The 23,273-nt window shown below is 48.0% G+C and overlaps 1 protein-coding gene across 2 annotated transcripts in view; it reads right to left on the bottom strand.

Moving 5' to 3' along the window:
- The window catches only part of EPCIP (exosomal polycystin 1 interacting protein), a 147,863-nt gene that overhangs the window by 73,754 nt on the left and 50,836 nt on the right, over nucleotides 1-23,273 (bottom strand). For both annotated transcript variants that reach the window (XM_078656229.1, XM_078656230.1), the window contains exon 2: nucleotides 7,403-7,448. The gene's annotated coding sequence lies outside the window, so the exon portion shown is untranslated. The remainder of the gene's footprint in view (nucleotides 1-7,402; nucleotides 7,449-23,273) is intronic.

Below are 23,273 nucleotides of genomic sequence, written 5' to 3' on the forward strand. Positions count from 1 at the left end.
TTCATTAAAATAACACATATCTTTATATATGTTTAGGCACCTGAATCAATACAATCAGGTAAGTACGTTTTACAAGAGGAATACTTTTGCATTTAAAAAGTAGACACTGCATTTTTCAGAAGCTGTAATGTTATCCATGGGGAGGAAAAACAAGTATGGCATTCAGGTATAGTACAGCTACTTACGAGACCAAGCTTCTGGACTTAAGGTGAGTATGGGGCAAGGTCCAAACAGCACCCACAGGCCACATTGGGCGGCACTGGGGCGGCCGGGTGCAGAGGTGGTTTTCAGCATTGGGTGCCCAATGTTATCCTATGGGGAAAAACAAACAGCATTTGGACACTTTGCAGCGACTTAAGGGGCCAATCTCCTCAACTTGAGGTGAGTACGGGGCGACCGTCATCAGAGGCAAGTGCATTGCCAAGCAGACTGGCATTCTGCGCTCGCTCAGAAATGACCTGCAGCAGCTAGAAAGTGAGATATGCACACTTGAATTTGATTAATTTGGGACCAATCAGCTCTCGACTCTAGGGCAGATTAAGGCAAAGATAGCAGAATTTGAGGAGGCAGCGCACAGAGAGACACACTATCTAGGAAAGGAGGCAAGGGCCCACTGATACAGCGAGGGGGACCGAGCCCGGTAAACTCTCGCAGGTCTGCTAAAAAAGCCATGGGCAAAGGAATATATAAGCGAGCTGTGTACGGGCGAGGATGAAGTTGCAGTCGGACAGTAGGCGGTTCAGGCCGAAATGACAGCATAATATTCTTCACTATATGCCGCACGCCAGTCGGAGGCACTCACCGACCTGTGCCCCTCTTTTGACCCGATTAACTTAATATGGCTCGGCGATGCAGACTGCAAGTACTTGGACAAGCCATTTTTGGAGGAAGTGGTGGTTGGTGTGATATAGTCCATGCCGGGAGACAAAGCGCCGGGCTGAACGGACTCACGTCCGCCCTTTACAAGGAGTTTGTGCCACTTCTTGTGACCCATCTCCTCAATATGTATGAAGACTCCCTTGAGCGGGGTGCTCTACCCCCTCCCTTCGCGAGGCACTCATAGTGACCATTCGTAAACCGGACATGGACCCACAACTGTGCGACTCCTATCGGCCACTATCAATGATTAACATTAATAATAAAATCCCCGCAAAACTGCTGGCCACGCAATTGCTCCAGCTGCTTCCCACGATCCTCAGACCTGATCAATGCTGCTTTGTTCCCAGCAGGAGCACTGCCCACAACCTCTGCACCCTCTTTGCAGTGATGCAGGAGGTGGAACCCTCCCTCCCATCCGCCACCCTTTTCCTGGACGCAACCAAAGTGTTCGACACTCTGGAATAGCCCTATATATTCTCACTCCTCACCTGTGTGGGCATGAGCCCCGCCTTCCTTAAAAAAGTAGCATTACTATATACCACTCGACTGCCGGACTACAAATCAATGGAGTGGTCTCCCCCCCCAGTCGAAGTGGCTCTAGGCATGAGACAGGGGTGCCCACTGTCACCCCTCATTTTGCCGTAGCCATTGAGCCATTAGCTGGCAAACTGCGGCAGCACCATGCACAAAGAGGTCTTGCGATTCTGGAGTTCATGTATGCGGACGATGTGACTTTATATGTCAAACATCAGGCGACAAACCTCGATCCCCTCATATGGGAAATCATCAGAGTTGGGGGCCTCTCGGCCATTACTATAAATTGGGGTAAGTCCACTATCTTCTTGCACACAGCCACCACTGACACATTCCAGTCAGAATTTCCACTTAAATGGGAGGAGTTGCCAGTGAAATACCTGGGCATCTGGCTCAGCAGGGATCACGAGGAGCTGTGGCTCTATAACTACGGCAGGCTTTGGAGTGGCTGGAGAGTCGACTAATCCGCTGGAGGACGCTACCTCTTCCTTTGGCTGGCCGGATTGGCAAAATGGTGATACTGCCTAAGTTTTTATACGTCTTCTAAATCTCCAACTCCCTCTCACCTCGGAATTCAAGAAGAAGCTGCGCTCCAACTTGATATCCCTTGCCTGGGCATGCTGGCAGCCCCGTGTGGCAAGGGAGACCCTCACGCTTCCGTTCAAGCAAGGAGGCCTGGGCGCGCCACACATAGAACTGTACCATAGCTGTGCACAGGCCCAATTTGTGTTCCATTGGATATACCCAACTCCATTTATGGCTCACACGGCACCTGGGAGAGACCAAGCGGACCCCACTCCATTAGACATGGTGCTGTTCCAGCCCCATAGCCACACGAAGTCTGAGATTGACACAGTGAGCTGCACGGTTTGGCCAAGGCAGCAACTCCGACGCAGAGCACACCCGGACACACTATTTTCACCTTCGGTGCTGCTAACCAGACACCTGGCGTTGCCCTTCGCTCGAATTCCGGCGTTTGCGAATCGCAAACGGCCTTTTGGTATGTAGGTGCCACTTAGCAAAATAAGGAATCGCAAAAATTGTGATTCCTTATTTTGCTCAAGCATTTAAGGAATCGCAATTTTGCGATTCCTTAAATGCTATGTAGGGGTGCCTTTAAAATTGCGGTTTTGGCTTAAGGAATCGCCTACTTCAAGTAGATGGTATTTTGCTATTTCCTGTCAAAATGCATTTTTTTTTTTAAATTCAAAGTGCCATGTGGCGCACAGAGATGCCCTTAGGGCATGTATGTGCGCCACATGTACTTACAGGCACATTCCAGGGGTGCAACAGGTGTCCTTTAGAAACCCTGGCACCCTTGGAATTGCGATTCTCAAATTGCGATTTTCTCGCAGAATGTATCCCCATTCATTTCTATGGGCCTCATGGCCCATAGGAATGAATGGGACACTCATTCCTTAATTGTGATTCGCAATTTGCTAATCGCAATTAAGGAATTTTAGAGATTCGCAAAAATATTGCGATTTTTACCTACATTCCATATTGCAATTCTCAAATAGCGAATCCTTAAAAATCGCTATTAGAGAATCGCAAAATGTGAATTACCTACATATGTCCCAGAATTACATATTTCCAGCGCTAAGGGCTGCGATGCGAGCGCAATATGAATCGTTCGAGGTCGCTCCACCAACGTTCCAAGTTTTGGAAGCATTTTTAAGCAATCATTCACACCGTAAACTCATAGCACACCTTTACTCTGGCATGCAGAGTGAATCTCCAATAAGTGTGCCCCCTTCCCAGCGCGAATGGGAGGAAAGTCTGGGAGCCCCATTGGTGGAGGGTGTATGGACCTATGGCTGCACGCAATCCAGGGATATGTCACCCAACTATAGGCTGAGGCTTATCCATTTTAAATACCTCCACAGATTGTACAGGACCCCTTTGTGGCTGCGCAGAGCGGGGCTGAGTGTGGATGCACGATGCGCGCGATGTGGAGCGCCGGAGGCCACCTTTATGCACCTGGCTTGGGAGTGCCAGGATGTTGCGAGATACTGGGGCTGTGTATTTGACGCGTTGGATGAAATGCTGGAGTGCAGGTTGGAGTGTACCCTGTTGGTTGCCCTGCTAGGATACGTTAACAACATCCCAGCTGACACTAGGAAACTGACAGCCATGTTGCTGCTATTGGCCAAGAGACGTGTGGCGATCTGCTGGGTCCGTAAGTACAAACCGTGTAGGGACAAATGGCTCAGGGATGCAGCGTCCTGCAATAGTCAGCTGTCAGAGTTCTGGGAACTAATGCCTGCACAAGCACGCCCTCAGAACATATGGGAACCATTGCAAAGTTTTCTCAGAACATATCCAGTTGACCACGCGCAAGCCCCTGAAGTGGAAGTGTTAGCGACAACGGGGATGTAAGAGAAGCAGGAGGGGTCATCTCATGCAGTGCCGTACCTTTCCTCCAAGAACGGCCAGAGAGGCACACCTCCCCTCCTCCCCCATGCCCCCTTGTTTACCCAGGCTCTTGTCTTCTTTTCCTTTTCTTTCTTTCTCCTTTTTCCTCCCCTATTGCTGACATTGGACTGTTTCTCCCCAGGGAAGTTATGCAGACTGGCGGCGGATTATGTGGCTTTTGCGACACTGCACGAACTGCTGGACTATCACACTTCTTGATTTGGTAAATGTGAATGCAATCATGCCTTCATCCCTTCATATATCTCGATTTCCCCTAAGTCCGGTACAATCTGTTGCTATCTGTACTTGATGAAAATCTATTTATAATGTAAAAAGAACACGGTGAGTAGGGGGCAAGATCCAAGGCAGCCCCAACAGGTCAGTCAGGTGGCACTGGGGAGTGCGGGTGTAGAGGTGCTTTTCGGCATCAGGTGCCAATGTTATCCTATGGGAATTGGTCTGGTTGAAAAGAGACCACCGGCTTGGACTGGGAAGCTAGTCGGGGGGCTCAGGTCTCACAATGCTTGGGGATGTGGAGACACCTTTGGTACTCTTCTCCACAGGCCAGGGGCTATGGGTGCACAGATGTCTTCAGGCATCGGGTATTTGTCACCCGGAGCACTCGTGGTAAAGGGGGCTTGCCAACAGAGGCTGCAGGCAGCGTTGGGAAGTCCACAGTGGAAAGGTCCAGGATGGTGGGCCGAGGGAACCACGCTGGCACTGTTTGCCCACTTCAGCTTAGGCTAGGTGGCACGGGTGCAGTGGTGCTTTCCAGTGCTGGGTTTTGGCGGTCCGAAGTCCTCTCAAGTCTCTTTGGGTGCCTGCAGGATGAAGGGAAGCAGCTGTGCTGCTCCATGGTTGTTCCTGAGTCTTGGGAGAAGTGCTGGTTGTCCTCCCAGGCTTTTGGAGGCACAGCAGCTTGCAGGATGAGTCGGCTTTGGTGCAATCATTGGGAACAGCAGACAAACCTGCAAGGTTGGCGCCAAGTTAGTTGCTTTTTCCACAGTTCTTGCTTTTTCGCGGCTTTTAGGACCTTATTCTTTTAGTCTTCAGGATCTGATTTCCTGGTGCCTGAGTTCCCCTAAATACTGAATTTACAGGAGTGTAGGGTAGTAGCTAATTGGCTATCTACCCTTGGGGTCACTTATATCACCACTTTCTGGGGGAGGTGGTCCTAACCCTGTCCCAGAATTCATGATTTTGCCATCACCAATAAGGCTAAGTTTGAAAAGTCGCCTTCACCTCAAGTAGCCCACTTTAGGGGTGCCATTAGCCTGAGGGTGAACACACCTATCTAGATAATTTACCTGCCTGTCCAAGTGCCAAATGGCTCTGGCCAAAGGAGGTAGGCTTCTTCTCCTGTGAGAAAAAACCAGATTCACACACCAAAGGCAGTAGGTGCTTTGAAGCTCCCCTGCCTTGGAACGTTAATCTCGAGGTTATCCTGTGGGAGGCCTGGTTTCTGGCCTCCCGAGAGCAAATGCCCTCGCCCTTTGGGGTCAGACTTGTCTCTGGTGGCAGAACACCAGTCAGTCAGCACCAGGGGCTGGTAGGTTTTCAGGGGAAACCTTTAAGGTGCCCTCTGGGTGCATGTATCACCAACTTCGATACTGGCACCAGTGTGGGTTTATTAAAACAAGATGTTTGATACCAAATATCCCTCTTTTCAGTGAAGCCGTTGTGTAGCTGGGGAACTCTTTTTTGCCAATGTCCAGCACAGGTTTTAAAATGGCTTCCTTGATCACTTGTACTTGTTGCAATGGAACTGATCAGCACATGGGTATATCTGCTTAAGCAGCTCTGTCCTCACATGTAATATAAGTCTGCCTTAAGCCTGTAAGGCGTGCTGTAGGGGTGACTTACAAATATTACATGCAGGGTTAGGGGACATGGCACACAGGGATGTGTGTCATGTTCTATTTTCACTTTTGGGTCTGCACCAAAACACGTAGTCTGCAATGGCAGTCTTGCATGGGTTTGGTGAGAGGTCCCTTAGGGTGGCATAATTAGTGTTGCAGCACTTAGGGACCCTCTTTAGTACCTCAGGCCCTAGGTACCAAAGGTATCATTTACTAGGGACTTAGAAAGGGTTCTAAAGGTATCGCCAATGGGAGAAACAATAGCACAGTATTGGATACGAGATCTGGCAGAAGGGACCTGGTTAGCAGGAACCCAGTGCACTTGTAGTCGAAATCACATCAAACACAAGGCAAAAAGTGGGGATGATTATGTTAAAAAGGGCACTTTCCTACATAATTGCTCTGTCCAGTGTTAAGGTTGTACCTAGTGTTATATGTGAAGTCTGTCTTTTTTTTTTTTTAAATGCTTGTAAAATTGTATTTACCGCTTAAGGTTCTGATTATTTAAAAGTAGAACATAGGCACGTGCACACTTAGACAAAGAAGACTTACTTGAAGACTATGTAGACTAAGAATACAGAAAGAGACAGGTATGATCTGGCCCAGTGGTTTGCCAACATGCTAAATCTGCTGCTTCAAATGTTCGTGCACACACATACACATACTCGCACTCACACACACTAACACACACACACAAACACACACACACACACACACACAGATGAAGGGAGAACATCTAGGGTGCAGAGAGTCAATAAAACAAAAAGCAAGTCCCTCTAAATCAGGCCCTGTTTAATTCAAACACCAATTTATGTTTGGTGCAGCACGTGACCGATTTGTCCAAAATACAGATGTAAAAGCTATCACATGAGTATTCCCCAAGAAGATATCTATTTTGAGCTCACAAAAGATATTAGAAACAATAGATAAAGTTAAACCTCCCAAATTGGTCAATAACGCCTTTTCTTGATGTGATGAGAAACTATGTAAATCTGTTATTTTATTTTAAAGTAAACAATATGTAAAACCACGTGATTCAAGAAAACAGTAAGCATAGTCAAATACAATGTTTTTGCATATTATACACAGAATTAGAAATATTTACAGTTTCAAAAAATACCTTTTAGACATTAAAGAGAAAAAAGAGAAACTCATATTCAAGGCAAAAAAAACCAGAGAAGTACATTATACTCCCTCATCTTTGCTAAAAGAATCATACAACACGCACATATGTGCCCACTCATAGATAAAAGTTGGTTATTAAGTATAATAAAATAATGATTAATGTCTTGAATTCATGGATTGCCTTAACTTAAAAGACAAACTCAAAAGGTTATAAATGGTAAAACGTTTGTGCCCTTTCAGCCATCATATTTAGTTCTCAACCTTTGCAGGATGCGAAATGCTTCACATTTTGATATGGGTGATGATATGAATGACACTATACACCTAATCAATTGACAGGTTTCCAGTAGCACTTCCATCTATTTTTGTTAGTCAATAAACCAGTAATTCATTTAACTTCTGTGGATCAGCATGCCACTGTTGAACTATCCTGGCAATTCAACTCCAACAGAAGCAAAGCAAATATTCACACTTCCCTGAACCAATTGAAAATCATGCAAACTATGTAAAATATGGGCAGCACTAGATAGGGGAAAAGGGAAATTCAACAAGAGAGAGAGAAAAAGAATCACTGGATGTCTTCACCTCACCTGTTGCTACTGATGGACTCAACCTGCACTGTAGAATTGTTGATGTCTAAAACAAGAAAGAATGATTTTAGCATTTATTCAATTATATTATGGTTCACTTTGCTAAGGTGACATCTGATATACCTTGTGGGGATTTTGGTATAACTCGCTCTCTGTGGCTGCTGATAACTCTATGACTTCATAGAGCTGAAAGATATAAAAAACCTATGTACATTTATGGAATACCCTGAATTGTAATTCATGTACTTATATCTACTATAACTACCTTCAGTCAAATATAAATCAAGTATGTGATGTGAATGATTTGCAGTACACATAATTCATCAGCTGTAACTTAACAAATACTCATTAGCATTATATTTTTAGTCCTGGCAAGATACATCTCTTTTCCATCACAGATAATACTTTAATACCATATGTGATACAAGTGACAGAAATAAAGGCTGGATTTCTAGATTCATGTATCACCAGCAGCTACCAAGTTCTGTAGTATTTTTTTCATGTCTATGCCTGTAATGCACTGAACGAGATTCACTCGATTGAACTAGCACTTTAAATAGCAGTCCTGATCACTTGCAACATGTCATGTGATCAAGCTTCACGGGGAAGAGAAATGCGTTATGGCGGACATGCGGGGCACAATAAAAGCACTTTAAAGTTTGCACCAGAAACTTTGGGTCTGCTCATCATCATTTTCTGTGCGGGAAAGCCGTTGGTGGTGACGACGTATTATATATATATATATATATACACTGAAAGCAATAAGACATGCTCTAGAACAGCGCCAGGTGCGCTTCGCCAGACACAATCTCATGATACTGGAATTTGTTGAATTCTGCTTAACCCACAATGTATTCCTGTTCGAAGAACAACTGTACCTACAGAAGTCAGGGACGGCGATGGGTACCTGCTTCGCTCCCAGCTACGCGAACCTTTTCGTGGGCTGGTGGGAGGAGCAGGTACCCAGGAGCTGCAAGGTTGGGCAGGAGGTGGGCACTATCGTGTGTTGGCATCGCTACATCGATGACCTTTTCATCGTTTGGAACGGCAATGCTACAACAGCCACTGAATACATCAAGTCGCTCAATAACAACAATCTCAACTTACACTTTTCGGGATCTATTTCTCCTGTGGCAGCGGAGTATTTAGACCTGAAGGTGTTTGTTGAAGATGGGCAACTACACACAAGCCTATTTAGGAAAGAGACTGCTGGCAATTCTACACTCTTTGCCAGCAGCAGCCACCCACCACAACTTATCAATAGCATTCCCTACGGAGAGCTTTTGAGAATTCGTAGGAACTGTTCCAGAGATTCGGATTTCGAGGCGGCTGCCTCTGAATGTGTATCCCGCTTCAAGGTAAGGGGATATGGCGAAGACCTACTGCATGATACGCTGAGAAGGGTAAAAAAGATACCAAGAGGGAGTCTACTCACTGCCAGACCAGATGGATCAGGCCGTGATAGAAACAGAACCACCACCACCAATAAATTTAGGTTGATCACCCCCTATTCCACTGTAGCTAATGACCTGAAAAGAATGCTTAAAAAGAACTGGCATATTCTGCAAACGGACATTATATTAAAGGATGATCTTCCCCCTAATCCATTAGTTACATTCAGTAAAGCAAGGTCTGTGGGTGATATGCTTGTTAGCAGCCACCTGGAAAAACCTCCCCCTAGGGTGAACACCTTAAAAGATCAAAGAGGGTTTTTTCCCTGTGGGAGATGCAAAGCTTGTGCGAGTAGCAAGAGAGTTCTCTCGTACACTATACCAGATACAGGAATGAGCATACCAATTAGAAAGTTCATCACCTGCAGTACACAATACGCTGTTTACTGTTTGCACTGCCCGTGTGGCCTCCGCTACATAGGCAGCACCATTAAAGAACTGAAGCTTAGGGTTATGGAGCACTTGAGAGCCATCGACAAAGCAGACCCCAGCTACCCAGTGGCCCGCCACTTCGCGGAGGTCCATGGACGAGACCGGAAATTGTTACAATATTTCGGTCTTGACACCATACCACCCAACGTGAGGGGCGGAGATCGCCTCAGACGACTCCGTAGACTTGAATCAAGGTTCATTATAGATCTTTCTACGAAGTATCCCAGGGGCTTGAACGCGGGGGAGGAGATGGCTTTTCACCTGGGCAAATAAAATAGGACTACATAGTACCGTCAAGGCCATGTAGCGTCCAAGTTACTTCCCTATCTGCAAGAATCAACAGGGAAGCACAGTAGTAGGAACTTTGGGTGACAAGATAGCCTATAGATGACTTCTTATATAGCTGCAATGTGATGTAGAATCCGATGTTCACTGAAGTAGCTGTTTGCTTGTTTTGTGAAGGTATTCATAACGGTTAATCGAGCATTTACCTTCTGTTTACTATTGTCGCCTAATTTACAGAACACTCACTAGATCAAGGCCCAACATTATGTTGAATGGACTTTGATCATTCCTCTAGAGCTTCCTCCTTTGCCTAGTATGGCATAGTATTTAATAACGTCGTGCTCTAAGGATTTTGGAACTCTCATTGATATAATATTATTGATGAATTGATATTTAATAATGTGAGTTGTACTGCTTTGCGACTTATATGGTAACAAGAGATGTTGAATGTCTGCAGACATTGGTGGACCATTATGTGATTTATTAGATAGAGGACCCTAGCCGATCCACGGCTTTATCTTTGTTGTTTACACCAGAAACATAAAATCTATTGTTTATACCCACTACCTGTATGGATTCGCCCATCTATGGGCTCTATTGCACAATCTGTGATAATTCCTAGGTTGTACATACTGATATTCCAAGATGGCGCCTAGAGCGACTAGAGTGGGGTTGTCCTCTTTCTATATCTATGTATAGAGTAAGGAAGTGAAAATGTTGTATTTAATCCACCTAAAAGTGTTAATCACTGTTACCACACTGACGAAGGCAACGCGCCGAAACGCGTCTTTGGAGAGTGCCTGTGTGAAATAAACCTGCACGTTGGAAAGTACCCCTCGAGTGCTGTTGACTTCTTTTGAAACGAAGAGGAATTGGAGCGTTATATATATATATATATATATATATATATATATATATATATATATATATATATGTATATATATATATATATTTAATTATTATCGCCCCACTTTCCCCAATCCTGAAGAAAAGTACGCACTCTCGGGCGCTTGAAGAAGTTTTATTTTTTCATCAAGCTAGCAACAACCGAATTTCAGCAATCTGCCTTCCTCGGTGTTACTGTCACATCGGAAGCAGACATGTTTAAATTAATTTGCGAGTACTTTTCACAACTATTAATGCTTTGCCCCGGGGGTGGCGGTCCCGGGGCAGTGTGAGGGGGATTGGGACCCCCACACTTTTTTTCAGCATGCCCCCCGGATTTGGCTCACCCTGCGTGGATTTTGCCGATTAAAAAAATTTACGATGCAGAAAAGGGGGTGGTGATGAACAGAGTGTCTGAATTAAGCAGACCACTCTTACCCAGTCCAACGATCAGGGCTTGATCCATCACCGTTATTTATCTCACTGCCCCATCCCAGCTCTGAACCTGGCTATATGCAAATTAGTCTGTCCCTGGCCCAGTGCATCATGGGAACAGGGCAGACCAAACTACCAAGCCAATTCTTCACCAGAAAGGAGACAAGCTACCGGGGACCGGTTTCTGGCATTTCAGCCTTTTCGGCCCGGCTTGCTTGAATCCTGATGGAGCAGTGAGAAAGGGACTCATGTCTGAGTATACCCTGCCACACCTATAGTGGCCAAAAACGATACAGAAAAGGGGGTGGTGATGAACAGAGTGTCTGAATTAAGCAGACCACTCTTACCCAGTCCAAAGATCAGGGCTTGATCCATCACCGTTATTTATCTCACTGCCCCATCCCAGCTCAGAACCTGGCTATATGCAAATTAGTCTGTCCCTGGCCCAGTGCATCATGGGAACAGGGCAGACCAAACTACCAAGCCAATTCTTCATCAGAAAGGAGACAAGCTACCGGGGACCGGTTTCTGGCATTTCAGCCTCTTCGGCCCGGCTTGCTTGAATCCTGATGGAGCAGTGAGAAAGGGACTCATGTCTGAGTATACCCTGCCACACCTATAGTGGCCAAAAACGATACAGAAAAGGGGGTGGTGATGAACAGAGTGTCTGAATTAAGCAGACCACTCTTACCCAGTCCAAAGATCAGGGCTTGATCCATCACCGTTATTTATCTCACTGCCCCATCCCAGCTCAGAACCTGGCTATATGCAAATTAGTCTGTCCCTGGCCCAGTGCATCATGGGAACAGGGCAGACCAAACTACCAAGCCAATTCTTCACCAGAAAGGAGACAAGCTACCGGGGACCGGTTTCTGGCATTTCAGCCTCTTCGGCCCGGCTTGCTTGAATCCTGATGGAGCAGTGAGAAAGGGACTCATGTCTGAGTATACCCTGCCACACCTATAGTGGCCAAAAACGATACAGAAAAGGGGGTGGTGATGAACAGAGTGTCTGAATTAAGCAGACCACTCTTACCCAGTCCAAAGATCAGGGCTTGATCCATCACCGTTATTTATCTCACTGCCCCATCCCAGCTCAGAACCTGGCTATATGCAAATTAGTCTGTCCCTGGCCCAGTGCATCATGGGAACAGGGCAGACCAAACTACCAAGCCAATTCTTCACCAGAAAGGAGACAAGCTACCGGGGACCGGTTTCTGGCATTTCAGCCTCTTCGGCCCGGCTTGCTTGAATCCTGATGGAGCAGTGAGAAAGGGACTCATGTCTGAGTATACCCTGCCACACCTATAGTGGCCAAAAACGATACAGAAAAGGGGGTGGTGATGAACAGAGTGTCTGAATTAAGCAGACCACTCTTACCCAGTCCAAAGATCAGGGCTTGATCCATCACCGTTATTTATCTCACTGCCCCATCTCAGCTCAGAACCTGGCTATATGCAAATTAGTCTGTCCCTGGCCCAGTGCATCATGGGAACAGGGCAGACCAAACTACCAAGCCAATTCTTCACCAGAAAGGAGACAAGCTACCGGGGACCGGTTTCTGGCATTTCAGCCTCTTCGGCCCGGCTTGCTTGAATCCTGATGGAGCAGTGAGAAAGGGACTCATGTCTGAGTATACCCTGCCACACCTATAGTGGCCAAAAACGATACAGAAAAGGGGGTGGTGATGAACAGAGTGTCTGAATTAAGCAGACCACTCTTACCCAGTCCAAAGATCAGGGCTTGATCCATCACCGTTATTTATCTCACTGCCCCATCCCAGCTCAGAACCTGGCTATATGCAAATTAGTCTGTCCCTGGCCCAGTGCATCATGGGAACAGGGCAGACCAAACTACCAAGCCAATTCTTCACCAGAAAGGAGACAAGCTACCGGGGACCGGTTTCTGGCATTTCAGCCTCTTCGGCCCGGCTTGCTTGAATCCTGATGGAGCAGTGAGAAAGGGACTCATGTCCGAGTATACCCTGCCACACCTATAGTGGCCAAAAACGATACAGAAAAGGGGGTGGTGATGAACAGAGTGTCTGAATTAAGCAGACCACTCTTACCCAGTCCAAAGATCAGGGCTTGATCCATCACCGTTATTTATCTCACTGCCCCATCCCAGCTCAGAACCTGGCTATATGCAAATTAGTCTGTCCCTGGCCCAGTGCACCATGGGAACAGGGCAGACCAAACTACCAAGCCAATTCTTCACCAGAAAGGAGACAAGCTACCGGGGACCGGTTTCTGGCATTTCAGCCTCTTCGGCCCGGCTTGCTTGAATCCTGATGGAGCAGTGAGAAAGGGACTCATGTCTGAGTATACCCTGCCACACCTATAGTGGCCAAAAACGATACAGAAAAGGGGGTGGTGATGAACAGAGTGTCTGAATTAAGCAGACCACTCTTACCCAGTCCAAAGATCAGGGCTTGATCCATCACCGTTATTTATCTCACTGCCCCATCCCAGCTCAGAACCTGGCTATATGCAAATTAGTCTGTCCCTGGCCCAGTGCATCATGGGAACAGGGCAGACCAAACTACCAAGCCAATTCTTCACCAGAAAGGAGACAAGCTACCGGGGACCGGTTTCTGGCATTTCAGCCTCTTCGGCCCGGCTTGCTTGAATCCTGATGGAGCAGTGAGAAAGGGACTCATGTCTGAGTATACCCTGCCACACCTATAGTGGCCAAAAACGATACAGAAAAGGGGGTGGTGATGAACAGAGTGTCTGAATTAAGCAGACCACTATTACCCAGTCCAAAGATCAGGGCTTGATCCATCACCGTTATTTATCTCACTGCCCCATCCCAGCTCAGAACCTGGCTATATGCAAATTAGTCTGTCCCTGGCCCAGTGCATCATGGGAACAGGGCAGACCAAACTACCAAGCCAATTCTTCACCAGAAAGGAGACAAGCTACCGGGGACCGGTTTCTGGCATTTCAGCCTCTTCGGCCCGGCTTGCTTGAATCCTGATGGAGCAGTGAGAAAGGGACTCATGTCTGAGTATACCCTGCCACACCTATAGTGGCCAAAAACGATACAGAAAAGGGGGTGGTGATGAACAGAGTGTCTGAATTAAGCAGACCACTCTTACCCAGTCCAAAGATCAGGGCTTGATCCATCACCGTTATTTATCTCACTGCCCCATCCCAGCTCAGAACCTGGCTATATGCAAATTAGTCTGTCCCTGGCCCAGTGCATCATGGGAACAGGGCAGACCAAACTACCAAGCCAATTCTTCACCAGAAAGGAGACAAGCTACCGGGGACCGGTTTCTGGCATTTCAGCCTCTTCGGCCCGGCTTGCTTGAATCCTGATGGAGCAGTGAGAAAGGGACTCATGTCTGAGTATACCCTGCCACACCTATAGTGGCCAAAAACGATACAGAAAAGGGGGTGGTGATGAACAGAGTTTCTGAATTAAGCAGACCACTCTTACCCAGTCCAAAGATCAGGGCTTGATCCATCACCGTTATTTATCTCACTGCCCCATCCCAGCTCAGAACCTGGCTATATGCAAATTAGTCTGTCCCTGGCCCAGTGCATCATGGGAACAGGGCAGACCAAACTACCAAGCCAATTCTTCACCAGAAAGGAGACAAGCTACCGGGGACCGGTTTCTGGCATTTCAGCCTCTTCGGCCCGGCTTGCTTGAATCCTGATGGAGCAGTGAGAAAGGGACTCATGTCTGAGTATACCCTGCCACACCTATAGTGGCCAAAAACGATACAGAAAAGGGGGTGGTGATGAACAGAGTGTCTGAATTAAGCAGACCACTCTTACCCAGTCCAAAGATCAGGGCTTGATCCATCACCGTTATTTATCTCACTGCCCCATCCCAGCTCAGAACCTGGCTATATGCAAATTAGTCTGTCCCTGGCCCAGTGCATCATGGGAACAGGGCAGACCAAACTACCAAGCCAATTCTTCACCAGAAAGGAGACAAGCTACCGGGGACCGGTTTCTGGCATTTCAGCCTCTTCGGCCCGGCTTGCTTGAATCCTGATGGAGCAGTGAGAAAGGGACTCATGTCTGAGTATACCCGCCACACCTATAGTGGCCAAAAACGATACAGAAAAGGGGGTGGTGATGAACAGAGTGTCTGAATTAAGCAGACCACTCTTACCCAGTCCAAAGATCAGGGCTTGATCCATCACCGTTATTTATCTCACTGCCCCATCCCAGCTCAGAACCTGGCTATATGCAAATTAGTCTGTCCCTGGCCCAGTGCACCATGGGAACAGGGCAGACCAAACTACCAAGCCAATTCTTCACCAGAAAGGAGACAAGCTACCGGGGACCGGTTTCTGGCATTTCAGCCTCTTCGGCCCGGCTTGCTTGAATCCTGATGGAGCAGTGAGAAAGGGACTCATGTCTGAGTATACCCTGCCACACCTATAGTGGCCAAAAACGATACAGAAAAGGGGGTGGTGATGAACAGAGTGTCTGAATTAAGCAGACCACTCTTACCCAGTCCAAAGATCAGGGCTTGATCCATCACCGTTATTTATCTCACTGCCCCATCCCAGCTCAGAACCTGGCTATATGCAAATTAGTCTGTCCCTGGCCCAGTGCATCATGGGAACAGGGCAGACCAAACTACCAAGCCAATTCTTCACCAGAAAGGAGACAAGCTTCCGGGGACCGGTTTCTGGCATTTCAGCCTCTTCGGCCCGGCTTGCTTGAATCCTGATGGAGCAGTGAGAAAGGGACTCATGTCTGAGTATACCCTGCCACACCTATAGTGGCCAAAAACGATACAGAAAAGGGGGTGGTGATGAACAGAGTGTCTGAATTAAGCAGACCACTCTTACCCAGTCCAAAGATCAGGGCTTGATCCATCACCGTTATTTATCTCACTGCCCCATCCCAGCTCAGAACCTGGCTATATGCAAATTAGTCTGTCCCTGGCCCAGTGCATCATGGGAACAGGGCAGACCAAACTACCAAGCCAATTCTTCACCAGAAAGGAGACAAGCTACCGGGGACCGGTTTCTGGCATTTCAGCCTCTTCGGCCCGGCTTGCTTGAATCCTGATGGAGCAGTGAGAAAGGGACTCATGTCTGAGTATACCCTGCCACACCTATAGTGGCCAAAAACGATACAGAAAAGGGGGTGGTGATGAACAGAGTGTCTGAATTAAGCAGACCACTCTTACCCAGTCCAAAGATCAGGGCTTGATCCATCACCGTTATTTATCTCACTGCCCCATCCCAGCTCAGAACCTGGCTATATGCAAATTAGTCTGTCCCTGGCCCAGTGCATCATGGGAACAGGGCAGACCAAACTACCAAGCCAATTCTTCACCAGAAAGGAGACAAGCTACCGGGGACCGGTTTCTGGCATTTCAGCCTCTTCGGCCCGGCTTGCTTGAATCCTGATGGAGCAGTGAGAAAGGGACTCATGTCTGAGTATACCCTGCCACACCTATAGTGGCCAAAAACGATACAGAAAAGGGGGTGGTGATGAACAGAGTTTCTGAATTAAGCAGACCACTCTTACCCAGTCCAAAGATCAGGGCTTGATCCATCACCGTTATTTATCTCACTGCCCCATCCCAGCTCAGAACCTGGCTATATGCAAATTAGTCTGTCCCTGGCCCAGTGCATCATGGGAACAGGGCAGACCAAACTACCAAGCCAATTCTTCACCAGAAAGGAGACAAGCTACCGGGGACCGGTTTCTGGCATTTCAGCCTCTTCGGCCCGGCTTGCTTGAATCCTGATGGAGCAGTGAGAAAGGGACTCATGTCTGAGTATACCCTGCCACACCTATAGTGGCCAAAAACGATACAGAAAAGGGGGTGGTGCTGAACAGAGTGTCTGAATTAAGCAGACCACTCTTACCCAGTCCAAAGATCAGGGCTTGATCCATCACCGTTATTTATCTCACTGCCCCATCCCAGCTCAGAACCTGGCTATATGCAAATTAGTCTGTCCCTGGCCCAGTGCATCATGGGAACAGGGCAGACCAAACTACCAAGCCAATTCTTCACCAGAAAGGAGACAAGCTACCGGGGACCGGTTTCTGGCATTTCAGCCTCTTCGGCCCGGCTTGCTTGAATCCTGATGGAGCAGTGAGAAAGGGACTCATGTCTGAGTATACCCTGCCACACCTATAGTGGCCAAAAACGATACAGAAAAGGGGGTGGTGATGAACAGAGTGTCTGAATTAAGCAGACCACTCTTACCCAGTCCAAAGATCAGGGCTTGATCCATCACCGTTATTTATCTCACTGCCCCATCCCAGCTCAGAACCTGGCTATATGCAAATTAGTCTGTCCCTGGCCCAGTGCACCATGGGAACAGGGCAGACCAAACTACCAAGCCAATTCTTCACCAGAAAGGAGACAAGCTACCGGGGACCGGTTTCTGGCATTTCAGCCTCTTCGGCCCGGCTTGCTTGAATCCTGATGGAGCAGTGAGAAAGGGACTCATGTCTGAGTATACCCTGCCACACCTATAGTGGCCAAAAACGATACAGAAAAGGGGGTGGTGATGAACAGAGTGTCTGAATTAAGCAGACCACTCTTACCCAGTCCAAAGATCAGGGCTTGATCCATCACCGTTATTTATCTCACTGCCCCATCCCAGCTCAGAACCTGGCTATATGCAAATTAGTCTGTCCCTGGCCCAGTGCATCATGGGAACAGGGCAGACCAAACTACCAAGCCAATTCTTCACCAGAAAGGAGACAAGCTACCGGGGACCGGTTTCTGGCATTTCAGCCTCTTCGGCCCGGCTTGCTTGAATCCTGATGGAACAGTGAGAAAGGGACTCATGTCTGAGTATACCCTGCCACACCTATAGTGGCCAAAAACGATACAGAAAAGGGGGTGGTGATAAACAGAGTGTCTGAATTAAGCAGACCACTCTTACCCAGTCCAAAGATCAGGGCTTGATCCATCACCGTTATTTATCTCACTGCCCCATCCCAGCTCAGAACCTGGCTATATGCAAATTAGTCTGTCCCTGGCCCAGTGCATCATGGGAACAGGGCAGACCAAACTACCAAGCCAATTCTTCACCAGAAAGGAGACAAGCTACCGGGGACCGGTTTCTGGCATTTCAGCCTCTTCGGCCCGGCTTGCTTGAATCCTGATGGAGCAGTGAGAAAGGGACTCATGTCTGAGTATACCCTGCCACACCTATAGTGGCCAAAAACGATACAGAAAAGGGGGTGGTGATGAACAGAGTGTCTGAATTAAGCAGACCACTCTTACCCAGTCCAAAGATCAGGGCTTGATCCATCACCGTTATTTATCTCACTGCCCCATCCCAGCTCAGAACCTGGCTATATGCAAATTAGTCTGTCCCTGGCCCAGTGCATCATGGGAACAGGGCAGACCAAACTACCAAGCCAATTCTTCACCAGAAAGGAGACAAGCTACCGGGGACCGGTTTCTGGCATTTCAGCCTCTTCGGCCCGGCTTGCTTGAATCCTGATGGAGCAGTGAGAAAGGGACTCATGTCTGAGTATACCCTGCCACACCTATAGTGGCCAAAAACGATACAGAAAAGGGGGTGGTGATGAACAGAGTTTCTGAATTAAGCAGACCACTCTTACCCAGTCCAAAGATCAGGGATTGATCCATCACCGTTATTTATCTCACTGCCCCATCCCAGCTCAGAACCTGGCTATATGCAAATTAGTCTGTCCCTGGCCCAGTGCATCATGGGAACAGGGCAGACCAAACTACCAAGCCAATTCTTCACCAGAAAGGAGACAAGCTACCGGGGACCGGTTTCTGGCATTTCAGCCTCTTCGGCCCGGCTTGCTTGAATCCTGATGGAGCAGTGAGAAAGGGACTCATGTCTGAGTATACCCTGCCACACCTATAGTGGCCAAAAACGATACAGAAAAGGGGGTGGTGATGAACAGAGTGTCTGAATTAAGCAGACCACTCTTACCCAGTCCAAAGATCAGGGCTTGATCCATCACCGTTATTTATCTCACTGCCCCATCCCAGCTCAGAACCTGGCTATATGCAAATTAGTCTGTCCCTGGCCCAGTGCATCATGGGAACAGGGCAGACCAAACTACCAAGCCAATTCTTCACCAGAAAGGAGACAAGCTACCGGGGACCGGTTTCTGGCATTTCAGCCTCTTCGGCCCGGCTTGCTTGAATCCTGATGGAGCAGTGAGAAAGGGACTCATGTCTGAGTATACCCTGCCACACCTATAGTGGCCAAAAACGATACAGAAAAGGGGGTGGTGATGAACAGAGTGTCTGAATTAAGCAGACCACTCTTACCCAGTCCAAAGATCAGGGCTTGATCCATCACCGTTATTTATCTCACTGCCCCATCCCAGCTCAGAACCTGGCTATATGCAAATTAGTCTGTCCCTGGCCCAGTGCATCATGGGAACAGGGCAGACCAAACTACCAAGCCAATTCTTCACCAGAAAGGAGACAAGCTACCGGGGACCGGTTTCTGGCATTTCAGCCTCTTCGGCCCGGCTTGCTTGAATCCTGATGGAGCAGTGAGAAAGGGACTCATGTCTGAGTATACCCTGCCACACATATAGTGGCCAAAAACGATACAGAAAAGGGGGTGGTGATGAACAGAGTGTCTGAATTAAGCAGACCACTCTTACCCAGTCCAAAGATCAGGGCTTGATCCATCACCGTTATTTATCTCACTGCCCCATCCCAGCTCAGAACCTGGCTATATGCAAATTAGTCTGTCCCTGGCCCAGTGCATCATGGGAACAGGGCAGACCAAACTACCAAGCCAATTCTTCACCAGAAAGGAGACAAGCTACCGGGGACCGGTTTCTGGCATTTCAGCCTCTTCGGCCTGGCTTGCTTGAATCCTGATGGAGCAGTGAGAAAGGGACTCTGTTCATCACCACCCCCTTTTCTGAATCAATTTGTCCACCATAAGCGTGGAAGGGTATACTCAGATGTGAGTCCCTTGCTCATTGCACCATCAGGATTCAAGCAAGCCGGGCCGACGACGCCTGAAATGGCAGAAACCGGTCCCTGGAAGCTTGTTTCCTTCCCAGTATAAGAATTGGCTTGGTAGTTTGGTTTGCCCTGTTCCCATCATGCACTGGGACAGGAACAGACTAATTTGCATATAGCCAAGTTCTGAGCTGGGATGGTGCAGTGAGCTAAAAAACGGTGATGGATCAAGCCCTGATCTTTGGACTGGGTAAGAGTGGTCTGCTTAATTCAGGCACTCTGTTCATCACCACCCCCTTTTCTGAATCGATTAAAAAAATTTAGCCTGGGGGTCAGGGTGTTTCTACCCTGCCCCCTTTTTGCATTCTGCACATTTTTTCTTCTGTTTTCTTGTGCCTCGGTTCTACCGAGGCACAAGATGGCTGCCAACACTTCCTGGTTTGGAGTGTTGACAGCAAATTAGTATACAGCTCGTGCTCGGCAGGATGCGCTTAGGGTGCGCGGATCCTCCGCGCCCATATATATATATGTGATTTTACTTTTGATTTTCTCAGGAAGTAGTGAACGGATTTACACTATCTAACCAAAAGGCACGACTCTGAACCAAGGGCTTCCTTTTTGGCAAATTTGGTGTAATTCCGTTCAGCAGTTCGGGCTGTAGCTGCGACTAAAGGTTCCTATGGTAAAGTGCATGGGGAAAACATGTTTTGGGACCCCCTTTTTTTTCTGCCCCCGCTTGACGAATCACCCTGAGACTTTCAGGATAGGAGCGTACCGGAGCGTCCCACAAGTTTTAAAATTTCACGAAGATTCGTCAACCGGCGCCAAAGTTATTCCAAATAGAATGTTGCGGATTTCATTTGGAAAATAGGTCTTAACTTTACCTACCTACTGGTGACAGCCAGTTGGTAATATATATATATATATATATATATATATATATATATATGTATATATATATATATATATATAAACGCGGCTCAGGCTCACCGCTCAAACATAAACACGAAGGAGCCCACAAGCAAGGTGAAATCACGGCTTTTTATTCCTGTTGGGAGCAGCAGTGAAATGGATGCAAATTTCCAGCAACAAGCATCAAAGTCCAGCCTGACGCGTTTCGTAGCCTTACTTCATCAGAGGCTTGGGCTTGTACTCGGAGGCAAGGATTTTTATCAGGCAGCAACATACTTCCCGCCTCAGTGGGCGTTGCCAATCAGATGGCCTTGTGGTCTTGGTAGTCACCTGTCTTACTCGAGTGAGTAGCCTGCCCCCAAGCACTTAGATAATGTCACAATAAAACCCGAGTGGGGTGTGCTGTTATGCTTCTCAATACAAAGCTGTCCATAGTCTGCCAACAAGTGCCCCATTGCTTCCATACCGGTGGCGTTTTTAAGCGTCTCCATGGTGGGCCAGCAAGCCCCAGGGCCTCCCTCCGCGGCTCAGGCTCACCCCTCAAACATAAACACGAAGTTTGCCTGCAAAAAGGAAGGAGCCCACAAGCAAGGTGAAATCACGGCTTTTTATTCCTGTTGGGAGCAGCAGGGAAATGGATGCAAATTTCCAGCAACAAGCATCAAAGTCCAGCCTGACGCGTTTCGTAGCCTTACTTCATCAGAGGCTTGGGCTTGTACTCGGAGGCAAGCATTTTTATCAGGCAGCAACATACTTCCCGCCTCAGTGGGCGTTGCCAATCAGATGGCCTTGTGGTCTTGGTAGTCACCTGTCTTACTCGAGTGAGTAGCCTGCCCCCAAGCACTTAGATAATGTCACAATAAAACCCGAGTGGGGTGTGCTGTTATGCTTCTCAATACAAAGCTGTCCATAGTCTGCCAACAAGTGCCCCATTGCTTCCATACCGGTGGCGTTTTTAAGCGTCTCCATGGGGGGCCAGCAAGCCCCAGGGCCTCCCTCCGCGGCTCAGGCTCACCGCTCAAACATAAACACGAAGTTTGCCTGCAAAAAGGAAGGAGCCCACAAGCAAGGTGAAATCACGGCTTTTTATTCCTGTTGGGAGCAGCAGTGAAATGGATGCAAATTTCCAGCAACAAGCATCAAAGTCCAGCCTGACGCGTTTCGTAGCCTTACTTCATCAGAGGCTTGGGCTTGTACTCGGAGGCAAGAATTTTTATCAGGCAGCAACATACTTCCCGCCTCAGTGGGCGTTGCCAATCAGATGGCCTTGTGGTCTTGGTAGTCACCTGTCTTACTCGAGAGAGTAGCCTGCCCCCAAGCACTTAGATAATGTCACAATAAAACCCGAGTGGGGTGTGCTGTTATGCTTCTCAATACAAAGCTGTCCATAGTCTGCCAACAAGTGCCCCATTGCTTCCATACCTGTGGCGTTTTTAAGCGTCTCCATGGGGGGCCAGCAAGCCCCAGGGCCTCCCTCCGCAGCTCAGGCTCACCGCTCAAACATAAACACGAAGTTTGCCTGCAAAAAGGAAGGAGCCCACAAGCAAGGTGAAATCACGGCTTTTTATTCCTGTTGGGAGCAGCAGTGAAATGGATGCAAATTTCCAGCAACAAGCATCAAAGTCCAGCCTGACGCGTTTCGTAGCCTTACTTCGTCAGAGGCTTGGGCTTGTACTCGGAGGCAAGCATTTTTATCAGGCAGCAACATACTTCCCGCCTCAGTGGGCGTTGCCAATCAGATGGCCTTGTGGTCTTGGTAGTCACCTGTCTTACTCGAGTGAGTAGCCTGCCCCCAAGCACTTAGATAATGTCACAATAAAACCCGAGTGGGGTGTGCTGTTATGCTTCTCAATACAAAGCTGTCCATAGTCTGCCAACAAGTGCCCCATTGCTTCCATACCGGTGGCGTTTTTAAGCGTCTCCATGGGGGGCCAGCAAGCCCCAGGGCCTCCCTCCGCGGCTCAGGCTCACCGCTCAAACATAAACACGAAGTTTGCCTGCAAAAAGGAAGGAGCCCACAAGCAAGGTGAAATCACGGCTTTTTATTCCTGTTGGGAGCAGCAGTGAAATGGATGCAAATTTCCAGCAACAAGCATCAAAGTCCAGCCTGACGCGTTTCGTAGCCTTACTTCATCAGAGGCTTGGGCTTGTACTCGGAGGCAAGCATTTTTATCAGGCAGCAACATACTTCCCGCCTCAGTGGGCGTTGCCAATCAGATGGCCTTGTGGTCTTGGTAGTCACCTGTCTTACTCGAGTGAGTAGCCTGCCCCCAAGCACTTAGATAATGTCACAATAAAACCCGAGTGGGGTGTGCTGTTATGCTTCTCAATACAAAGCTGTCCATAGTCTGCCAACAAGTGCCCCATTGCTTCCATACCTGTGGCGTTTTTAAGCGTCTCCATGGGGGGCCAGCAAGCCCCAGGGCCTCCCTCCGCAGCTCAGGCTCACCGCTCAAACATAAACACGAAGTTTGCCTGCAAAAAGGAAGGAGCCCACAAGCAAGATGAAATCACGGCTTTTTATTCCTGTTGGGAGCAGCAGTGTAATGGATGCAAATT

This window comes from Lissotriton helveticus, chromosome 8 (assembly GCF_964261635.1).
Source record: "Lissotriton helveticus chromosome 8, aLisHel1.1, whole genome shotgun sequence".
NCBI lineage: Eukaryota > Metazoa > Chordata > Amphibia > Caudata > Salamandridae > Lissotriton > Lissotriton helveticus.